This window comes from Protopterus annectens, chromosome 6.part0 (assembly GCF_019279795.1).
Source record: "Protopterus annectens isolate FY-2018-M chromosome 6.part0, PAN1.0, whole genome shotgun sequence".
Lineage (NCBI taxonomy): Eukaryota > Metazoa > Chordata > Ceratodontiformes > Protopteridae > Protopterus > Protopterus annectens.
Genome location: NC_056737.1, coordinates 770,279,155 through 770,304,257, shown reverse-complemented (window position 1 = coordinate 770,304,257; position 25,103 = coordinate 770,279,155). Strand labels below are relative to the sequence as shown.

Below are 25,103 nucleotides of genomic sequence, written 5' to 3'. Positions count from 1 at the left end.
GTATGGCCATTGGAGAACTACATTAATCTAAATTCAGCTGATGTTAATTTAATTTTGAAGTGCTTTTATTCTTTTGATGAGTGAGACCTAACATACCTCTTTCTCTAAAATTCATGTAGAGACCTTGTCAGCCTGTTTCTCATAGGACAACTCTGTTTTCCTTTCCACAGGTAAAGGTGTTCATCTGAGAAGTCCTACATGTTAGGCTCTCAAGAAGGAACACCCATTGTATCAGGTACTGCTGGTGGGAGAGGAGACAAAGTACAAATCCTGACTGTATGGGAAGTAAAACACATCAGTCTTCTAAGCCCCCTCACTGTAGAACACTTGAGCAGAAGTTGGGCAGCAGTATATTCTAAAGGTAAGCAGAGAGGTCCAAACGTGGTGCTCAACATTGTGAACTATGACAATGATTAGTGTGACTCATTTTTATTCATATGCTACTGAAGACTTTCTGCTTAGTGTCTATTGTGAAAGTCAAGATTATCTGGAATATGTACTGTATATTTACTGTATCAGACAGATAAGGTAAAATGTAAAGCCCTATCTCAAACAGTGGTGCAAAGGCTGCAAAATTAAGACAGAATATGTATGCCCATTGTTTCAGATACCACACCATCACAAGTTTGTAGGGCATTACTGGGTGATACACCAGATATGCCATTAATCACATTGGTACATCCAACAAATTATCCCCTATCCATAAAAGACAGGGGGCTACTGATGATAAATTTGCAGATCCCCATCCATTCATCTAAATTACATTTGAAAAGTTGAGGGATGTTCTTTCCTTTACAGAAAGTGGGAGCTTGTTCCAGCGAAGGAGAATCCTTCGGGAGCGATGCACATGATGCCAAGAAGTCCTATTTATGCTGCAATATAGATTCATGTTCTTCATTTTTTAGTTGGGCTATTAGCTGTTTTGCAGATACATAGTAGATCAAGCAGCTTTGTCAGCTAGGTATAGGTCACCCTGTAGGTGTGTATAGGAGACAAAGCTTTTGGAAGTTCTGCAAAATAAAGGGAGCTTACACCTGAAGACTTTTTTTTTTTTGTGGAGGGGAACCTTTTTTTTTTCAAGTTGGGTTAGGTGTTTGGATAGGTACATACCAACATACCAAAAGCTATGATTTATTCTGTTATGACAAATCCAACGGCCAGCACCAAATGGGGGAAAAAATAACCCTTTATTATAGACAGACCGGTTTTGGCCCAAAGAAGCCTTTATCAATGTATAACAAAATAAGTCAAACTAGTCCTTAATAAAACATTGAAGCACCACACAATATCCAGTCGCAGACAACACCTAATTAATAATGAATTAGATTTGCAAAAACCATTGGAAAAAATTTTTTAAATAAACCCTTCACCAAAAAACATGATTCAGTCAAGACAGAATATATTGCCAAAAAACAAAAATGATGCATAAATTATTAAGATTACAGATGTTCATTTAGACCAGGTGGAAAGAATCCACCAAGTCTGATTATCCAACCCTTTTCTTTTCTAGTCAGTATCTCATGCCATCTGGCTTTAATAAGTTTATGGCCACCTATTTTTAAATAATAGTAAATTGGAAATTAGCATTGCTGTGCACAAGAGTATGCTTGTAAAGAGCATTGGTAATAACTTTAGTTCTCATATTACTAAGATGTTCCGAAATGTGTAACTTCATAGGTCTGGATGTTTGTCCAATGTAGAATGCAGAGCAATTACAAACAGCCAAGTAAATAACCCAATTACTGCTACACTTACTCAAAGATTTATTAAGACCCGTGGTGTGTTTTTACTACTAAATACCTTAGTTTTTACCACATATTTACAAAAACTACAACGACCACAGGGGAAACACCCCCACAAAGTGGTACCATCCAAAGTACATTGAGACCCAATACTGGGCAAAGAATCACGTTTATAAAAATTAAAGTAACCACCTAAGGTGACCCCTCTATGAAAAGAAAAAGCACACCTACCATCCAGTATTTGTCCAAGATATTCATCTGCTAATAAAATATCCCAATGTCTCTGTACAAGATTAATCAATCGCTGGGTATTTCTGCCAAAAGTAGTTATGAATCTAATCTTAGTATCATCCCTATGATCATGATGATGGTACGTCAAAGATTTTTGTCTGGGTATTTTTTCAACCTAATTTTTAACTAATAATAAATGAGTTGGAGAATACCCTTTCCATAAATCTAGCCACTAGGTCAACATTATAGTGTAATAAATCATCTTCCTTTGAGCAAATGCATCGAATACGCATGTATTGAGATTTTGGGATGTTTCTAATAATGTGCCTTAATAATAATAATCATAATATTTTCATGGAGCAAATTGATATATGGAGGCGTTTCTTGGATGACTGCTGGATGATATGGAAATCAGACATTACATATTTGGAGGAATTTTTAGAGTATCTTAACGACAACAAATGGGGAATCCATTTTACAGTTAATTATAATAGGAAGACTATTTCCTTTTTGGATGTAATGGTAAGTAAACAGGAGGATGGTACTCTTACCAGTTCTGTATACAAGAAACCCTTTCACTCTAATTCCTTGTTACATGCATCCAGCTGTCATCCAAGGCACATTATTAGAAACATCCCAAAATCTCAATACATGCGTATTCGACACATTTGCTCAAAGGAAGATGATTTATTACACTATAATGTTGACCCAACGGCTAGATTTATGGAAAGAGGGTATTCTCCAAGTCATTTATCATTAGTTAAAAATGAGGTTGACAAAATGCCCAGGCAAAAATTGTTGATGTACTATCATCATGATCATAGGGATGATACTAAGATTAGGTTCATAACTACTTTTGGCAGAAATACCCAGCGATTGGTTAATCTTGTACAGAGACATTGGGATATTTTATTAGCAGATGAATATCTTGGACAACTACTGGATGATAGGTGTGCTTTTTCTTTTCATAGAGGGATCTCAGGAGGTTACTTTAATTTTTATAAACAAGCTTTTTTTCCCAGTATTAGTTCTCAATGTACTTTGGATGGTACCACTTTGAGGTGGTGTTTCCCCTGTGGTCTTGCAGTTTTTGCAAATATGTGGCAAAAACTAAGGAGTTTAGTAGTAAGAACACACCACGGGTCTTTGAAATTAAATCTTTGACTAATTGTAGCAGTGACAGGGTTATCTACTTGGCTGTTTGTAATTGCCCTCCATTCTATATTGGACAAACGTCCAGACCTATGAAGTTACGCATTTCAGAACATCTTAGTAATATGAGAACTATGCCCGAAGACTCCAACTCCAAACTCTGGGGTAGAGTTGAAGGAGGAACTGTAACGGGGTGTGGACCAACAGTCGTCTGCTGAGACGGACTGTGAAGCATTTGGGCCAGTACCTGTGACTTGAGCAATCTGCTGACCACTCTCTCTAGGTCATGGTCAGACAACCTGGATGACCTTGAAGATCGGCTCCGATGGCTCCGTTCCGACAGAAGAGGTGAAGCCGGGCGAAGTATCGGCTCCAAGGAAGGAGACCTCGACCTCTTCCTGGAATGAGCCATCGGAGCCGACACTACGGATCCTGTCGAGCCGATTTCGGAGCCGACAGAACGCCGATGTATCGGCTCCAGCGAGCCGATACAGCCACCAAAGTAACGGTGTCGGAGCCGATCGGGCCGACACCGATGCCTGTGCCACTTGGGTGTCGGAGCCGATCCGAGCCGACATCGAAGTGGACAATACAGTTTCGGCACCGATGGTCGCCGGTGCGAAGGCTAATCAAGCCAGAATCGGCTCCAGCCGAGCCGATCTCGACTCTGTGCAGTCGGGCCGAGGCCGCAGGCTTAGAAACAGAAGCCTGGGCCTTGAAACTCTTGCTGGTTTCGGTGGAGCCGACTTAGCCGGAGAGCCCTCCGGCTTAAGAAGGCCCCTAAAACCAGTTTGTTATGTCTCTCCTGCAGGACTCTCTGGCTGAAGGAGTGACAAATAGCACAGGAGTCCTGCAGGTGAAGAGGGCCCAGACAATACAGGCAAGAAGTGTGACCGTCTGTCAGAGACATTTTCTGACAGCACGAGTCACACTTCTTAAAACCTGAAACCCTCTCCTTTGACATGGTGCCGACACACAAAACACACACACACCAGTCAAAATAAAATTAAATTACACAAAATACCAAAAGGTATTCTATAAAAACACCAACACACACACCCTAACAGGGGGGGGGATGGGATAGGGATAACTAAGAACAAATTCAAAAAGACAGGGAATTTCTGTCAGGAAGGGATAGAAATTAAATTTAAACTATATAAAAATTAGTTTTTGACTAAAAAGGGGCTTGAAAATCACAAAGTGAAACAACTTACCAGGAGCTGGTAAAAAGAAGACCTCCCAAGCGAAGCGGCAAACGAGATCTGGGTACTTACTGCCTTGCATCATGGGATATGGGGCTGCCTCGAGCTGGTAAAAGGAGTTCTCGAGCTAAAGCAAGTGCCGAGTCGGAGCCGAGGATCGGCTCCGAACCCATCAAGCAAGAATGAAGGCGAGATTGACAACTTAACATTGCTAATTTCCAATTTACTATTATTGGCAAAGTAGGTGGCCATAAACTTCTTAAAGCTAGATGGCATGGGATACTAACTAGAAAAGAAAAGGGTTGGATAATCAGACTTGGTGGTTTACTTCCACCGGGTTCTAAATGAACATCTGTAATTCTTAATAATTTATGCATCATTTTTGTTTTTTGGCAATATATTCTGTCTTGACTAAATCATTATGTTTTTTGGTGAAGGGTTTATTTAAAACCAAAACTTTTTCCAATGGTTTTTGCAAATCTAATTAATTATTAATTAGGTATTGTCTGCGATTAGATATTGTGTGGTACTTCAATGTTTTACAAAGGACTAGTTTGGACTTATTTTGTTATACACTGATTAAGGCTTCTTTGGGCCGAAACCGGTCCGTCTATAATAAAGGGCTATTTTTTTCCCCCATTTGGCGCTGGCCATTTGATTTGAGATACACTGTTTGCTTGGGCCTTTGCACTTGCTGTCCGAACAAAGGTTTTGCTGCTGTATTCTGTTATGAGCCTAATAAAAGATAAGTATGGGGAACAATGACCTATTTTAATGTAGAGGAGATGCCCTTAGTAATTAGCTGGGCAAGACAAAAGGATTTCCTATTGACAGAGGATGTGTGATGCCAAAAGGAGAGTTCATTATCCATGCATGTGCTGAGGTCTCTAATGACAGTGTCTATTTTTTGAGGACTGTCATACCTAGGCTAGGTGTGTGAGAGTACTTACTTCCCAAACTGTAAAATGCTTATTTCTCTCATTTAACTTTAGAACATGATCCTGATATCATGAGTCTGTCTGACCTAGGCCTTCTTGGAGAGTGCCTTAAGGGGAGTTGATCCTAGCTCCACGTCACAAACTTTGCCAATGACCTTTAATATTAGATTTGACATTATAAGTAGAAGACAAACAGAAGTGGTCCAAAACCAGAGCTGTGGGGTACTCTACTGGCGACAAGTTCTTTAATGGTTATTGTTCCGCTAATTTTAACAAGAATGGTGCTCATCAACGAGCTGGTGTACAATTCAATATGTTATACAGGGATTTATATTGCGTGTAACCAGTCTAATAATGATGCCAGAGTGGGGGACAGTGTCAAAAGCCTTAGCTAAATCAAAGCATGCAGTGCATACAGTTAACTTCATCAAGTGCTTCAGTGACACATTCAAAGAATTCAACTAAGTTCAGCAGGCATGATCTACCCTTTACAAATCCAAACTGGTTTGGGTCGAGAGATTATATATTCCCTATGTCCCTGTTTATGAGGTCCATGATAATGCATTCCATTACTTTGCAAATGATGCTGGTGTGGTTGACATGTCTACAGTTGCTGAGGTCATGTTGGGCCCTCCATTGTGTTGGAAAACTACTACAGTTATTCTCCAGGCTTCTAAAATATATCCACTGCAGATGTGGTTGAATAGATTAAGGAGTAGGTCTGATTGGGAATATTTCATACCGATCAGAAAATGGTTGGCATGTTATCTGGACCCATACTGCTGGTAACTTACTAACATTTTGATTTTGTGACCTAATCTTATCAGGAATAAATCTGTTGATTATGGAATCATCAATATCATAACATCCTTATAAATAACCTCAGTGCTGTCCTGGGTATTATTTTTCAGGTCCCGTAAATAATTCAAGGACGTCTTGTGGCTATCTGTTGCCGATGTAACAAGTTTTAGTTAATTTTTAGCCTTCCAAAATTTGATCTTGTTCCTGAGTTAATTGTTAACACTGCTGAGGTTGATTTTAACACACTGAGTTTTTTTTTCTGTTCTTTAGGGCCATGAGTTTGTTTATAATTGAGTTTTACCACTGACTTTTCTTTCTAAACTTGGTGTTGAACTTATAGTGAATAGGAACATGATCCTGTATACACAAGTTGAGATGGGAGTACAGACTTTGAGTAAACATGGCAATATTTGCTATAGGATCATTCAGGAGTGGGGGACTGTTGAACTGTCTTAAGTCCTTATCAAGCACAATAAGACTAGCAGTCTCTAAAGGTAGTTGAGTTTGCTGCAGACCTATACTAAGATCATACGGTGAATAAGCAAAAGTTATATACTCACCATAATGATGCATCTGTGTTGTCTGTTTTCTTCCTTCTTCAACCATTGGGTTTTGGATCTGATCTTAGATTCAACTCTGGCCACTTCTTAGACTTCAGATCCACAGCTCAAGCTCCTCTCCTTACCTACAATCCCCTCTAAACCCCACAGATCAACTTTGTCCTCTTAATATTAAGCTGCAGAAATAAACCCATAAGTATGTAGAAAAGAGATTTAGAAACAGGACAGTAACAGTATCTGGAGCTCAAAGTCCAAAAAGGGCATGTCTCCAGGTCATACCAGGCAAACACAGCAGTAGCATCTATTAATGGAAGGGTGACTGGAGGGAGGTTGAGGAAGGACAAAACAGACAATATAGATGCATCATTATGGTGAATACATAACATTTGTATCCAATGTCTTTTTCATACATTCCTCAACCATTGGACAGAGTCTCCAGCTACTAAAAACAGAGGGTCGTCTCATGGAAGGACATTCTGGAGTACAGAAGAACCAAACTTTGCCCTATCTCTAGGAAGGATGTCCAACCTGTTATGAAAGTATGAGCATTGGGCCAAGAAGCAGCAGCAAAAATTGTATCTACAGAAGTTTTGGATAAGAAGGCTGAGGAGTGGCAACTGACCCTGTGGAATGAGCTTGTGGAGGCCTTGGTAAAGTCAAACCTTTTTGCTTATAACCTCGTCTGTAACATTAATAGAACTTGTTGGTGGGATAGATTTGTGTCCTAAAGACCCACCCGTCTGTGGAACAGACTCCCTGTCCATGTCAAGCAGAGTACCCCTCTAGCCCTCTTTAAGAGGAACCTGGATGAGAAACAGAAAATATACCCCTGGGATCCCAACTGTGTCCCTGCTGGACAGTGGAGACAGGTGCTGCCTCTGAGGGAACGGGTCTATATTACAAGCACGAAAAGACTAAACCGCGAACGCTCACATGAGCAAAAATGCCGGTAATCTAACTTACTATTGTGGGGGACTGCGCCCCCCCACACCCCCCGCTAACTATATATTCTAACTCCGAAGTTGCACTACAGTGAGAAAAGGGCAAATATCCCAGTCCTCACTGTAACACAACCCCACAATCACACTTTAGATTCCCGGCATTTTCGCTCATTTGAGTGTTCGCGGTTTAGTCTTTTTGTGCTGATAATATAGACCCGAGGGAACATGGTCAAAATTCTTGGCTAGGCTTATAAGGGCCTCCAGGCCAATGGCCTAGTATCATCCCATGAACCTATAAACTTGTGAAATACAATCAGTCAGACACCTAGCTAAAGTGACTTTAGACACAGACTTTTTCATCTCAGCATTTGAAAAGGAAAACAACTGATCAGATTTCCTGATATTCTTTGTTCTGTGAAGACAGAATCTTTCCTGCTTGTGGACATCTCATAAATGAAGCAGATATTTTCCTTTATTGGAAAATCTTGGAAAAGAAACTTGTAAATTAATGAATTTGGTTAAGGGCAAATTTGGATGCTAGTTTTTGCGGAAAGGAAGGGTTAGTATGAAGGGAAGCCCTGTCTTTATGAAAAATAAGATAAGGCGGCTTACAAGACAATGCCTGGAGCTCAGATACTCACATGGCAGATGTAATGGTGACTAAAAAAAATGGACTTTCAAGATGAAAACTTCAATTCAGCTTTTGCCACTGGTTCAAAGGGAGCCTGAGTCAAGGCCTGGAGTACAACTGTCAAATGCCAAGGAGGTGTCGGATCCTTGACAGGTGGTCTTAGTAAAAACGTACCTTTGAGGAAAGCCTGCATAGTCTGAGCAAGACCAAAGATGAATGGTCTTTACCAACATGAAAAATGGAAATCACAGGCAATTGTACCTGGAGTGTGGCGTAACTTCTCAACTATAAAAAAAAATGGAAGCCAGAAAATCTAGGACAGCCAGAATGGGTATTGAGAAGGGATACATGTGTTTCTGATGCAAATCAATTCCATTTGCACTTATATTTTTTTTCTGATAGAATCATTTTGGGAAGATGCAAGGATGTATAAAACTTGGGAAGAAAGCCTTGACTGTGAAGTCATCAAAGAAATTGGAGAAACCATGCAGTTAACTTGAGGGCTGGAAGGTCCAGGTGAGGTAGTCCAGATAAGTGAGATAGACGGTCTGGAGAAGGATCCAGAACCCAAGGTTACATATTAGGTAAGGCCACAGGAAGGGGAAACCACACTTCTTGGGGCCAAAATGGGGCAATGAGGATCACCTTGTTCTTCTGTCGAGATGCTTTCTGTAGAAATTTGGATAAGAGGGGAGTTAGGAGGATAGACATAAAGAGACCGACCGGGGGGGGGGGGGGCACAATCGTGAATCAGAGAGTCTCTGGGTGACTCCTACTCTAGGGGTGGATTAGAGAAAAAAAAACTACTGTATTTGTTATTGTGGGCAGAACAGAAGAGGTCGCAGCATGGCTGGCCCCATTAGCGAAAAATCTGTTCAGCCATTGACAGATTGAGAGACCATTCATGAGGCAGTAGAATAGAGTTGCTATGTCTGTCCACTATAACACTGGCATTCCTCGGAATGTGTGTTGCCAGAAGAAAATGGCCGGAAGAGATTGCTCACTGTTACACCCTCGTAGCCTCCCAATATAGAGAATAAGAGCAGATTCCCCTCTACTTGTTGATGTACCAGACCACTGACATGCTGTCTGTCTGTATAGTAATCATCCCTAGAGGGAGGATGTCTTGAAAGGTATGCAACACTAGGAGGACCACCCTTATCTCTAGTGCACTAATGTGAAGATTGGCCTCTAAAAGGGACCACTTGCCTTGAACTGTCTGTCCAAAGTAGTGCCCCCTGCACCACAGCTGGAAAGCGTCCGTGGTCACTGTAGCCTTAGGTAAGGACAGAACAAGCATGTGGTGCAGAAATCCACCAGGAAACATGTTCCTTACAGATTTTTGTGACTCGAATGGGAAAGATCACGGGATGTCAATTTATAGACCACTGGATTGCCAGTGTCACTGCAGAACCCTCAAATAAAATCTAGTTAGAGGCAAAAGGGTTATGGTGGCTGCCATCAAACCAAGAAGCTGAAGAATTACTCTGGCTGGTGATGATTGAAGAGATAATAGATGCACCACCTGATGCTGTAAAGTAGATAGTCTGGATTGAGGCAGTCTTGCAATTTGGGACACTGTATCTAGCTGAGCACCTATCAACTCCAAAGTTTGAGTAGGAGAGAGATAGATTTATTTTTGGAAGAATTTTTATTGGATGGAAGGATAGACACGGATATGTACAACTTGTTAAAACTGAAACATCCTATTTTAGGAACGATAGTGGGAATCCCCAAAGTACACAAAGATATTATGGATACCCCTTTTCGTCCTATAATATCAGGGAACAAATCTAAATCTTTTCCCTTTGGTGCAGTTATAGACACTTGGCTAAAACCCATATACAAAAAAGTACCACATATAGTCATTGATTCTTGGGACTTCTTGGGTAGACTCACCACTGATTTATGTAAAAAGGATACAATATTTGTTACGATAGATGTGGTAGATTTATTTTCTTGCATACCCAAAGAAGAAGGAATGAGACGGTTTGCCAGTAGTATTGAAAAATATGCTGGATTACCATGGGAGAATGTATTGTTAACATTGGAATTTATGGATGTAGTATTAAAATATAACTATATTTTCTTTGAAAAACGCTTATAGATGCTTCCTGTAACTGATGTGATGAATGAAGATATGTGTGTCTAGGATTGTGCTTACTTATGACCACTCATAGGTAATTTGTACACCATAAGGAAATTCTGGAAAGTGCTCATAAATAAAGAACTGACAGAATATGTAATGGCACATCACTTAACTTTTGTTCAAATATGAAATTTTTATATATAGGATCACATACAAGAAACCTCAGATGTATTTTAGTTGACCTATGATTGAAAAAGAAAAGTACTTGACGTTGCATACGCAATGAGGTGAAATGATGATTTTGAAAGACTGACTACCACTATTTTTCTTTGAGTATTTTCTTTGAATGGCACATTATCTAATATGAATTCTTTGTTTACATCTCCTATGAAGGAAGAGCCCATATATGTCATAAGGAAATTATGAAAAGCGCTTGTAAACAAAGAACTGAAACAACACGTAATGGTGGCATTACTTGATTTTTGTTCAAGTTTGATATTCAAATATAGGGTCGTTAATAAGGAACTTTAGTTGCACTTTCTCTGATCAATGCTTGGAAGTACTTGACGCCATATATGCAAATGAGGTGAAATGAAAACCCTGAGAGACTGGCTACTATTATCCTTCCTTTATATGTGCAATGTTACATCTCCTATGAAAAGAAGAGCCCATATATGTTATAAGGAAATTCTGAAAAGCGCTTGTAAACAAAGAACTGAAATAATACGTAATGGTGGCATCACTTGATTTTTGTTCAAGTTTGATATTCAAATATAGGGTCGCTAATAAGGAATCTTAGTTGTACTTTCTTTGATCAATGCTTGAAAGTACCTGACGCCACATATGCAAATGAGGTGAAATGAAAACCCTGAGAGACTGACCACTATTATCTTTCCTTTATATGTGCTACATGAGTGGCGCATTGCTGAGCTAAATACTTTGTTTACACCTCCTATGAAGGGAAGAGTTTAAAAGATGCTTGGAAGCGAATGGGCATCTTGATTCATTGTTATTTACTGATTTGAATTCGCTGATAGGTTGAGTGTATAGCTTAATTTGCATATAGTGATTGACATCCAAAAAGGCGGGAAATGGAAATGTTTGAAATTACATATGCAAATAAGGTGGAGTTGTATTGTAAAGGATTGTCTCAAAGGAACTTCTCGGTACACATGGATTGGATGGCTATATAGAGACATACTATTTAACATGAACATTAGTTCCATTTCTATATTACGATCTGAAGAAGATTTTATCGAAAGAGCTTATCGTGTGGGTTCCAAGGGATGTTTATTTGTTTTATTAGAGATCGAGCTTTGGGCCAAAATCTGTTTGTGGACAACAATGGATTTAAGAAGCCATTTAGGTGAACCTGTTGTCTTTGTTTTTGCAAGATACTATGGATACCCTTTTTCGTCCTATAATATCAGGGAACAAATCTAAATCTTTTCCCTTTGGTGCTGTTAAAGACACTTGGCTAAAACCCATATATAAAAAAGTACCACATACAGTCATTGATTCTTGGGACTTCTTGGGTAGACTTACCACTGATTTATGTAAAAAGGATACAATATTTGTTACGATAGATGTGGTAGATTTATTTTCTTGCATACCCAAAGAAGAAGGAATGAGACGGTTTGCCAGTAGTATTGAAAAATATGCTGGATTACCATGGGAGAATATATTGTTAACATTGGAATTTATGGATATAGTATTAAAATATAACTACATTTTCTTTGAAGGAGAATACTATAGACAGAGTAAGGAAGTGGCTATGGGGGGGCAGCTTGCGCTCCCATTTTTGCCAATCTAGTTCTTCTTGATTGGGAAACTGAATACATATTTGATAGTAGATGGTATGAATTTATAAAGTGTTATGTAAAGTTTTTGGACGACATGTTTATTTTGTGGACTGGAACTACTGAAGAATTCAATTTTTTTTTTTGAGTATTTGAATTCTTCCAGTGAGTACCTGAAATTTACATACAATTTTGATAAGAAAACTATTTTGTATCTGGATACTCACATATAAATAGAAAACGGTCGATTCAAGTATAAAATATTTAGGAAGGACACTTTTAGTAATTCTTACTTAGAATATTCTAGTTGCCATCCATATAGTCAAAAACGTAGTATAATAAATGGTCAGTGCATTAGAGCAGCGAGAATGACCTCAGAATATGAGGACATGATAGAAGAGCTTGACAAGATAAGCAACATGTTCAGGGAAAGGGCATATCTCATGCAACTGATAGAAAACATTATAAAATATGTTAAAAGTGAATGGGGCAAAAAATACAAACCCTTATTAGGTACTGGGCTTACTAGAATTTCTGATAATAGTAATGATACAGTTGGTAATTATGAGGTTACAAGTAATTTTCAGAGCGTGTATATTCCAATATGGTCCTTATGTTAATGAAATACAAAAAATAGTAGAAGGAAATTGGAATATAATGAAATCCGAAGATACTATATACAAAACTGTAGGAGAACATCCGGTGTTTGTTCATAAAACTGGACAAAACTTGAAGAGAAAATTTGAAAGTAAACCCACTATTTGTAATAGTAAAGGAAAGGATGGGGGCACCAGGAAATGTGGACAGTGCAATCAGTGTAGTGCGGTCATGGAAGACACATTTCTCATACTAGAAGATATAAATAAAACAGAGGTTAGATTTAGGAATGGCAGTTGCCGTACTCAACATGTTATATATTTAGCAAAGTGTACAAAATGCCCATGTTATTATGTGGGCAAGACTGACAGGTGCTTAAGGAACAGAATGTGCGATCATTTTCATTGCATTAGGAAAAAATAAATGAAAAATGCATTGTATAGGCACCTGGTCAAGAGTACAAGTTGTGACACTTTCAAATTTGCAATATTAGAGCATATGGTGGTCAATCCCAGGGGAGGCAATATTTGTAAAAAATTAGGGGAAAGAGAAACCAGGTGGCAGATATTGTTAAATGCATCTGTGCACCCAGGTCTAAACAATAGTATTTCCATTAAGCCCGTACTGGAAAGCAAGAATTAAAAATATATATAATATAAAGGAGAGTGTGTATTAAATGGTGACTGTATTGTACTTAAACTTTTCAGAGAAACACATGACAGTGTTTACAGACAATTATTTTAAACATGTCAAGTCACTTTTTAAACTATTTTTATATTGTTTATATTATATGATATGTACTATATGAATTTTAAAACATTATTAGTGACATAATGAGGCATGGAATAAGCAGTATTAGGAGTGATTGTATTTGAGCACTGAGCACTTTAAATGTTTAACTGATTGAGTTAGTAGACGGCATGACTGGTCAGTTGTATATATAAAACTCAGCATGAATTTAATGTACGTGTTCTGATGAAGTCTATTTGAAGTAGATGAAAGCGCTCAACAAGGTTTTAAGGGGTTCATTTTGTCAAATAAAGAAGTGTTTTATCTAAGAACTTTGGCATATTCTGTGAGTCCAGACACCCAGCGCAGCGAACTGAGTTGTGGTACATTTATTTATCTTTCCATAGTAGCATGAGACTGGCACTGAACTATGACCATTTGGAACTCTGTTTGATAAATTGATTTAAGGGACTTAGGCCCAATAGCAGCTCGAGTTCCCCTGTTTTCTTTGGCACCAAAAAGAATCTCAAATAAGTTTGAACCCTTGCTGGTCCTGGTGGGACCTCTTGGATGACTTTTTGTTCACAGCTTTTAAATTTCTTGTGTGGTGTCCTTTCTTTGATGGGGTGGCACACTGGGTATCTTCTTTGATATTTTGAGTGGATAATGGTGATGGATGGCCAGGCTTCTGGATGCAGAGGCAAGCACCCCAATCTCCGACTGCCTCCAGAGTGCAGCAGTCGGGCACCCCTCTGGAGTGCTGGTAAGGCTTCTCAGAAACGGAACCTCTGAAGTCTTGATTTTGCCAGCCTCCTCTGCCACATGGTTGCCATCTACCAATGGAGTTCCCCCTTCTGCTGCAGGGGATCACCATTGGAATCCTGGGAAAAAAAACTTGTGATTTTTCAGAAACACATCTTTCTACCACCTTTCTGATTCTATGAGGTCCTCTGAGAAGTAGATAAACATATTCCTGTGGCAGACAGCTTTCTCATCTTGCTGAGTCCTGGACAGAGTAACCTAACTTTAGGCCCAAATAAGGTAGCTGTATCAAGTGGTGCACTGATGAATGCCATCACGCATGTCTCCTCAAAGTCACAAAGGCAAATCCAAGCATGTCATTTTACAGCTATGCCTGAACCAGCTAATGTGGAAACACCCTCTGTGGCGTGAGAAATCATCTGCATGAAGGCAAACAACAGGGATTGAAGACTGGCCAGTTGTGAAGACTATGTCTTTTTCACCTCCACAGACATGGACTCAGAGGGACTTGGAGAGTTCCTTAATCAAATCCCTCTGAAACCTCATAACGTGTGTCAGATAATTTAGCTACTGAAGGGCAAATGTCACTGAGGCATAAACTTGCTTTTCAAACCTGTCTAAAGCTCTAGAATCCCCGTTAGGGAGATGGACAGAAGGATTTTTCTCAGCTAGTTCCTTTTTTGTGGTTGCTACAACCATCATAACATAAACCAGGGGAATTCATACTCCAGTGGGCATGGTCCTTGGATGCAACCAGATAAAAGTCTGCCTTCCTAGGAATATGTTCTGTCACATCCAGATCCTTACATGCCCAATGAAAATGAGATTCACCATTTCATCAGCTGGGGGTACCACCCAAGACGTTGCTGAGCCAGTTCCAAAAGTCTAGAAAAACAATGACCACTACAGGCAAGGGGCTTTGGAATACCAACCACTTTCTGTCTCAAAAGCTGGAGAATCTCCCCGAATGAGACATCCTCAAGGGGTGATCATGAAGACCCCTCACCTCTAGTCTGTGTCTTCTGTCAAGGATTCCTGTGGGGAATCGATGTGCCTCCTTCTTGCATGTATGCTTCCTAGGAACCTCCATGGGGGAAGAATCTAGAAAAGACTCAAAATTGTATGGGGGTGTCCTGGATAAGGACTGTCTCAAGACCTGGACAGACTGGCTGTCCTGATGGAGCAGAAAAAGCAGACTCAGAAGAAAGGCCAATCAGCTGTGGAGGAGGAAGAATCCAAGTGGAGCAAGGATGTCCTGCCCCATGAAGTGAAGAACACTCTCTCCACTCCATCAAAGGTGGAAGCGATGGGAAAGCCCAAAACCACTCTAGTAGGAGCCAAAGATTTCTGACCAGAGCAGCTCAGAGAATCCACATGACCATTCCTCGAAGCAGAGGCTGCAGTCAAACTAACACAGAAGATCTGAAAGAAAGGGAAGGCTATGACAAGCTCAGAGTTGAACCCCTACCCCAAGGAGCCAGTACCAAAGCTAAGACTCCAAGATTGGTCTAGCTCCAAAATCATCCTGGGCCACCTGGATCAAAGAAGATGCCGGAGCAAATTCATTGAACAGTTTCTTTCGAAGAGGGACACTAACCCATTAGGAGAGGCCTTTGCTAAACACTTGTTTTCTAATTTCTGGGACTGGAACTTTTTTAACAAATTGTAAGTCCCTTATTTTTAAACTACAGAGACTGATGTTATCTTTTAAAAACATTGAGTATGACAATTATTACCTTGACAGACATGTTCAGCTTAAAATACTTCCCCTGGGGTTGAGGGTGTACAAATCCCCCAATGGAATTTCCAGGAACAGGCAACTTTACAAAGATTTATGTAAAATTTACAACAATGCTGGATTGCAATTCTTACCTGTATTTATCGATCACAAGTCTAAAATAGATAACACCAGTAAATAAATAGAGAGAATTAAATATGTATATAAAATGGCATCTCTTTTTTAAATTCCATTAAACATCTATGGGACAGTATTACTATTAAAGTAAAAAGACATGTTTCTACTGTGATAAACTTAGTAAGGATGTTAATTTGTATGATAATGGCTTGGCTTTTATTGTCAAAAGTAGTGTGGGTACCGCCAATAATGATCTTGACCAACATAATGACATGACTGATGGTGGTATAAATAGCAAGTCAATGACACAATGTTTACCCTTGATGAATTCCCCCATTAAATAACAATAACTTTAAAAGAACTCAAGAAAATAATGAAAATTCTGCCAAGGGTTAATTAGATGTTGAACAAAATCAAAACTATTTTGATTGAGGAACCGATGGGTTTCAGTATGAGAGAGGTAGTACTGGAAACCAGACCAGTATTACCCATTTTTTATATCTCCAAATGGGAAACAGAAGAGGGAAGAACAAGATGAAAAGAGGGTGAGGGAAAAGTCGCAGGTTACTAATATCACATAATGTTCAAAAAGGTAACTGTTGTCTTGTGTATAATTTAAATAACTCTTCACTTTCCTTCATGCATCTTAATAATTTGAGTAAAGGAATGACTTTCATTCCGACTCAAAGAGCCAGTTTAATAAATGCATTAATTGATGTTAGACTATTTACAAGGAAAATAAATTTAAAATATAAATTAAATGATTTTCATTTTACAGAAGGACAAGATAAACATTTTTTTTAAAAAGAAAAGTAATTTTAATCCTTCTTTGAATTCCACTTTGGACATTTTTATAAAAGCTTGTGATAAAGATATACATTTTATTATCTAACAAAAGTGAATGAATTAGATTTACATAAAGTAACTCCAGTAAATATTTTAGTTACTCTAGATATTGAATTATTATACACCAGTATTATTCACAATAAAGGAGTCAAATTTATTAGAAAATATTTTAATAAATATACATTTGATGATAAAGAAATAAATACCGTCTGTATTTTATTAGAAATGGTTTTTAATGAAGCAAAAAATTCCAGATGACCACCACGGCTTAAACAAGTTTAATTAGACAAGCACTTTCACGTAGAACAAGCTACGCTTGTCTCAAGTCTTCAGTAAAGCTAACAAATGCCTAAACATTTTATAGTCAAAATACCATAAATTAAACACATCATTTAAAATCAATTAAACCATTATCCAACATTACATCTATTTAAAAGAGAGAGTTTCTAACTCAGGTTTAATACAAATGTAGTTATTTAATCCAGGGTATATATGTGCTTGCTACTTTCATATCCACTTTAGCTCAACTCATTCAATTTGATTATTAAGATTACCCCCTCATTTATCATTGACAACAATGTGTATAACTCTAAACCTGAACTTATGCAAAGGAAGCTCCACAATATGCTTTGCTAGGGCATTCAATTTATTATTTTTTACATCATACATATGCTGATATATTCTATCTCCAAGTCATTTCTGTGTTTTGCCTATATAAAAACATGTACATTCTATGCACTCTGCCATATACACTATATTAGTTGTTTTACAAGTGGCATGGCATCTAGGCTGAAAAATGAAAGGTAGAACTGGATGTTTAAATTCCTGTGTGGTGGAAACATATTGACACATTTTGCATTTGCTACAAGGGTACGTTCCAAACCTGTGCTAGGGCACAGTGTTCTTTTGCAGATCGCTACATAGTAACTGTTTCAAGTTACTTTTGTTCTTATATGCAAAAATGGGCACCCTCCCTATAACATTTTCTGTCTCCTTGTCAGTTGTGAAAAAATGCCAGTTATTCTTAATTATATCACAAACTTTACTAGTATCACTGGCATACTTAGCAATAAAACGTACTTTGTTATTTTGCTCTTATTTTTGTAACTAAATTCTGTAAAGGTGCTGCATCTGTGGAGTTAACTGCACTACTATCTGCAAAAGTTTTGTTCTTGATAGTTTGAAAAACAGTTTTGTCATACCCCGTCTTCACAAATAACTGCTCTAAATAATCAACTTCCTTCTCTTTATCAGTCTGTACATTACATATATTACTATCCCTAGTCAAATGCCCTTTAATAATCTTGGGAAATATATGCTTGGGGTGCATGCTATTGCGAACCAAGAGACTATTCTTCCAACAGGCTTTTCTAAAAAGTCTTGTATTTATATTGCCCAAACTGTCTCCATATAGAGAGACATCCAAAAAAATCTATATTCTCAAGGGAAAAGGATGTCATAAAACTCAGGAAGTCTGATGTAGATTCTAGATACTTGATAAAATCAAACAAGGGTAGCTCCCCATTCCATAACATAAAAGTGTCATCTACAAAACATCTATACATTTTAATATACTTATTGTACACACTACTATGTACATACTCTTTCTCCCAATGATGAACTACCATGTTCACATATTAATTTGCACAGGGGGTGCCCATGGCAACCCCCCATTTCTGTAAATATATGTTGCTGTTATATACAAAAATGTTGTTAGATAGTATCAAAATAATTTCATTAGTATTGCTAGTACCCATTTCTCTTAACTCACTCCTTACTGCCTCTATACCATACTCATTGGGTATACAAGTAAATAGGCTTTGTACATCAAGAGTAACCATATAACAATTATTTAGTTCTGATGATTCACTTAGTTCCTTAAATCTCTCAAAACCTGAGATGTACCTCTCAAAATAGTAGGAATCTGTCTAACTAAAGGTCCTAACTTACTCTCCACATAAATTGAGAGGGGTTCTGTAGCCCAAATACCTCCATCTACAATTGGTCTTAAAGGTTGTTTATTTAAAGATTTATGTATTTTGGGCAGCCCTTTGATATAAGGTATTCTTGGGTAATCAGCTGTAAAGAACCTGCATAACTGTTCATCTATTTGTCTGCACATTAACAAATCACACAAACATTCCTTGATGTTTTTAACAATTTTCAAATGCTGAACATGTGTTATTAGGACGTAAGTATGTGCTACATTTAACATTTCCTGCATGGATTGAATATAGTCACGCTTATTCAAGATAACAGCCCCTCCCTTGTCTGCAGGTCTTATACTTAAAGCTTGATTATTTTGCAAAGATCATAGGGCATATCTCTCATCTACCGTAAGGTTATGAAAGGAACCTCTACCATTCACATAAAAACTGTTACAAATTTCATTCTCACAAGCTCTAATAAAGGACTCTACATGATTAGGCATGGCAGGTACAAAAGAGCTTTTTTTAAAGAACCTAGTATTATTCTGTCTGTCATCACTTTTAAAGCACAATTTAAGTGCTACATTATGGTCAAACACTCTTAAATCCATCAGCAATTCACTTACTTCAGTACATGCAGAGGGTATAAAAGTCAGATCCTTGTTCAACACAGCTTTTTCAGCTTCCATTAGACTATGGTCTTATAAATTAACCACAAGTTCATTCACTGTCTCTGTCTCCTATTCGGACTTATTCTCTCTCCTGAAAACTTCCTTTTTCTTCTTCCTCGACTCATTGAGCGCTGCTGTTGCCTCTGTGTATTCTGTTTTACCGGTAATAACTATTTTGTTTTTAATTGGAAAATATATCAACAGAAACAAGGAGTTGCAATGGGGCTAAGATGTCAAAAGTATATGCCAATTTAGTTCTTAGTTTTTGGGAACCAGAATTTTTAATACAATGGATGATTTCAAGAATATTCCTCTCTATTAAAGATTTATTTATGATACTTTTTATATGGTGAGATACAGAAAACTATTTAAATTCTTTCATTCTAGACTTTACAGACATAGGAAATAGTACTGAATTTTTGAAATTTACTACTGGAAATAAAGGTAAGGTCAGTCAGTGTTTGGATTTAGAGATTACTTTAGATCAATATATATTGTGCTTTAATATTAACATTTTTAGAACTAAAACTTCCACTTATAATTATTTAGACTATTTAAATCAACATCCAAAATTTATAAAACTAAATATTGCTAAAGGAATTTATTAGATTGTCCAGAATTCTTAGTGAAGATTTAAACTTTACAATAGAATGCAAAAAAAAAAAAAATAAAAAAATAAATAAATAATAAAGTTAATGCTCTTAGAAAGAAATTACCCTGAAGACATATTAAACAAATTTATGGAAGAGGTCTTTACAAACAGGTAATTTGTTTTCCACTCTTACTTTATGGCTTAGAACAAAAACAAACAGTCCAATATTTTTCTGTAGTTTTCCTTTGCCGAGTAGCAGAGACATGGTGGCTATTAAAAATATTACTGAAAAAAATGGAGAATAATACAAGAAAATCCAGATTTATAAAAAAATTATAAGGATCGAGTCAGAATTTGTTACAACAAAAACAACATTAAAAGATTATTTTTGAGAAACATGCAATTAAGTATACTAAGAATTTGATAAATGCATGTTAAAATGCAGCAAGTGTAAATTGTACAAATATATTTATGATTGTAAGCATTTCATTTTTAAACATACAAATTTTGAAGTAACATTACAATTCCTTTAATGTGGTATATCTTTCCCATTTGTGGATCATTCCAGGAGTTTTAAATGGGTAAAACAACAAGACCCCTGGCTAAAAGAAAAAGAGCGCACAACATGGATATTAAGAGGAAAGATGAAACAAATGCTTTAGCTAAGCACACTCATATTTGTGATGATTTAAAAAAAGTAGATTTTTTTTAGTACTTGAACAAGCTGAATATTTTTTGGGAAAAGTTACTTTTTTTAGAAGTGAGTTAGCAGCTGGTATACTTTCTGACATTAACGAGGGTTGAACAATAAGTTTATTTTCCATTGGCTGTAATAGAAGGAAGTGATGCAATGAATTATAATTGTTTGACTATTTTGTAATTGTTAAAACTATTTAAATGTATAGTTTGTTTCCTTGAAGTCTTTCTGATGAAGTTCTAGAAAAAGAAACTGTTCAAATTATCATGGCTCTACCGTGGTTCCTTTATGCAGGATTTTTTTTATTTGTCGGTTTATCTTCTGGCGGATTAATTTTTAATAAATACATACAAACACACAAACATAATATACATACACACGCATACAAATAGACAAACATAAAAATATTTACACGCACACACACACACACACATATATATATATATATATATATATATATATATATATATATATATATGTATATACAAAACACATATACATGTATATATACATAAAATAGAAAAAAAACTTCTAAAACTATGCAAGAAGGAAAATAAAAACAGAGTATGTGTTTAGCGCTTTTGGTCTTTATTAGTGAAAAGAACTCAGAAAATAGTTGTAATGAGTCAGAAACAGGTGTGCAGTTTAATAAATAGTGTTTTCAGTTCCACCCAATCTGCCTATGAAAACCAAAGGCTGCCTGAATTAAAATGTAAAAGTAGCAAAGTACGAATGAGTAATGGAAGTATTAAAGTAATAAAAATTCTTCAAGCAATAAAGTGTATGTACTGACAACTTCAAACAAACTAAAATGAAGAAATAGGTAATGGTTAGCAGGTTGTCTTAGCCATCGTAAAGCACATTTAATGTTAAGAGACTCATTCAACTCTTGCTGGGAATCTGCATTAAGCAGCAGCTGCCACTTTAATTCTCGCACTTCTAGCAAAGTGTCTGTGTCACCAAAAAACAAGTCTATCTGCTCTAATACTATGAATTTAAACTGAGCACAACCTAGGCTTGACAAGCTATGTTTACATAAAGCATTTTGATGGTCAACATTACGTATAGCTGCACACTGTTTAATATGGCTTGAAAGTTTTTGTGTAGTTTTATCAATACAGAAATTGCCGCATGTTACACAGACCCCTGCATAAACTACACTTCAACTGTGACAGTCATAGAATCTTTGGAACTCAACCTTAAAATCACAGTGTTGGAATACATAATGTGAACCCACATGTATATAGTCACAGACTACACATAAACCATAAGAGTACATGCCTGAAGGTTTATCATTATTACAAAACTGTTCCAGTAGAGACGGCTTATGTGAGTGCTCAAAAGATGCTCACAAGGACTTTTTTTTTTAATATGAAAAAGCAGGTGTAGGTCCAAGAATACTAGCGATATCTCTCCTATTCAAAATAATGTCACAGTTCTGTAAAATAATGTTTCTTAATCTCCTTGTGGTCTGAGCAAATGGGGAATGGCAAGCTGAGATTTCGGTCCAAACTGTGGTCCTGATTGGCTTCAAGGGGGGCTTGGTACCAGCCAGAATTCTGATTGGTTGTAGTGGGGGGGGGTTGGAATTCTGATTGGTTGTAGTGGGGGGTTGGAATTCTGATTGGTTGTAGTGGGGGCGTTGGGTCAAAGAAACATTTTGGTTGGGTGCTTGTGGTAATCCATATTTGAGTACTGGTCAAAACATTGACTGCCATGATTCACTGATCTCAGTAAAAAAAAAATATTAATCAAAACCAAAGGGTAATGTCTATTAGCAAAAAGGAAATTTAAGAAGCGTCTTTCCTTGAAGAACCAGTGGTCTTTCACTTATAATCCCGGAATATCTAATGAAATGTCCTCTGGCTATATTCTTTTTCATAAAAAAAGGATGCTGGCTGTCGAAGTCTAAATAATTGTTCCAGTAAGTCTTTTTGAGATAAATATTAGACTTCCATGTAAGAGCATGAGTATCCAGTGCAATGTCTGTATCACGAAACTGCACTACTGAGCCGCAACTTGCAAGTTTAAAGTTAAGAAAAGGAATACTGTCAGACAGTGACTAAAAGAAGCAATCAAGTTCTTGTTGTGTACTGTACCATACAAAATCATCAGTGTAATGTTTGTACAGTTGACTTTTCTTAAAACCTGACAAATGGATGAGAGTGTGAGTTTCCCAAGTACACAGTACGAGATTAGCGAAAGCTGGGGTCATTTTGATGCCCACTGCAATACCCTTTACTTGCTTGTATATAACTCTGTTAAAATGGAAAAAATTTCCTTCAAGTACAGCAGTGATTAACCCACAAATAGTGTCTATTTTGGTGTTGGAGAAAGCAGAAAACTTTTGAAGGAAAGATTTAACATATTCATACCCCTGTATGTGTGGGATGTTGGTATAAAGTGACTCTATATCTAAAGTCACAACCCATTTATCCACGCTTCTTGGTGGGAAAAAAGTTCATGTAAAAATGATCGGGAGTCTTTTAAATAGAATGGTGTGTACTGTACCAACGGGTTCAGTTGTGCATCAACATAGGCAGATATTTTTTTCAGTTTATGTTCCTTTATTTGATATTTAGTGTCTTAACAGGAGGGTCCATTAGCATGCCTGTGGATTTTTGGGATGCCAAAAATACTTCCCCAGACTCAGGGAAGGAATAAATATGTATTGAAGGTCCTCAAAACTGATGAAACTGTTCTTTTCTAAGTTCTTAAGCAATCTGTCAATGCTTGCAAAGTTTTTGAAGACAGTTTTGAGATCCACAGCCTTATATTAGTTAACAAGTTCTGCTTCTAATTTTGAAATGTACGGAGTCTGTTCTGGCAGTACTATACCTGTTCCTTTGTACACTCTCATGATGCGGAGACTTTTATCTTTTTCTGGCTGATGCAGGGCTGTTAGTTCAGAAGGTGCGAGATTAAACCACTTGTTGGTTTTACTTTGATATAGCAGGTTTCGTAAATACCTTTCACAAACATTTTGAAAGGTTGGGAGGGTGGTCTAATGGTTAAGGTGTTTGCCTTACAAACACAAGGTGCAGGGTTTGAGTCTCACAAAAGATAATTGGCTAGGCTTACAATTGCTCACAAGGGCAGTTAGCCTAGTACTAACCTATGAACCTATGTGAAGTGTTGTGCAGTGGGGGGTTGTACACACTTCTCTTAAGGGAAATGTTTGGCTCTGATGAACTCAAAGGTTCAAATGTAACATCATCAAGAAGAATTTTCATATTGAGCTTTCTTAGATAAAGGCGCAAGTCAAGTAAAAGATCAGGTAATCTCGAGTGTTGTCCAGGGATAAATGTAAACCCCTTGTTAAGTACATTAAGTGTAATTGTTGAAGAATCTCTACAAGTTAAGTTAAGAACTGCTGAAATATATTAACAAAAATCACCAGAGTTAACTGGGTCTATTATCGCTGGACCATTCTCTTGGGTCTACCTCTCGAACATCGGTTGCCTCTCTGTGTTGTTCCTGGTCTTCCTTGTCCCTTTGGGTTATGGCCCGTGTTCTGTATCCCTTTCCTCCATGGTGTTTGTTCTCTGTGTCCGGTATCTACTTGGGCCTGGGACAAAAAAACGTCATTATGTACTTCTGGGTCCTCAGTATTTAATGGATTTAAAGTTGGTTCAGAAGCATTTGCTAGATAAAGCAGATCTGTTAAAGTATTGTTGGAGTGATCTGTTGGAATGGATGTTATGAGCTCTGTCGCTGGAAATTCCCAGTTAGGATTACTGAATCTGGAGTGAAACACAAGGTCTTTGACATTGCCCATTATTCAGCTGATCACTTTTAAGTGGGTATACTTGCTGGGTTCGGTATTGTAGTAGATCTCTTTGCATTTTTTTGTTTTTTCTGTGAATAATGGTAGCTACATGCCTTTTAATCTTTGGAGTACTTTCAAAGAGAATGTGGTGGTATTGCTGAAGATTAGGGTGTTGAAGAATGGTGTTATGTAAACTTATAATTTCTCTCTTAAGGTTTTCAAGCTTTAAAACACTGCCATTAATTAAAACCAGCAAGACTTGCAAACATGCTTCACTGAAAATGCTTATAAGATCCTTGTACAATGCAGATTCCCTTGTGGTCCTGTTGGGAATTTAAAGATTCTCAAACCTTGTAGGACTATTTTATTATGTAAACAACTGGAGAGATAGAAGGTATCAAATGTGATATTTTTAAAAGTCACAAGCAGTCTTTCCATTTTAAACATAAGAAATTTGCAGTTGTCTGATAGACCATCACTACTTTGCATGGGATGTTCTGAGAATAAAATATGGTGCTGATCTCCTTCTTGTAGAAAAGGGTTGTTATTACTAACCAAGTTCAGGAAATAT

General features: G+C 37.4%; 1 protein-coding gene across 1 annotated transcript in view; it reads right to left on the bottom strand.

The window, feature by feature from the left end:
- Window positions 1-25,103, bottom strand: part of KIAA0586 (KIAA0586 ortholog) — a 4,394,667-nt gene that overhangs the window by 3,718,646 nt on the left and 650,918 nt on the right. The gene's annotated exons all lie outside the window — the stretch shown is intronic.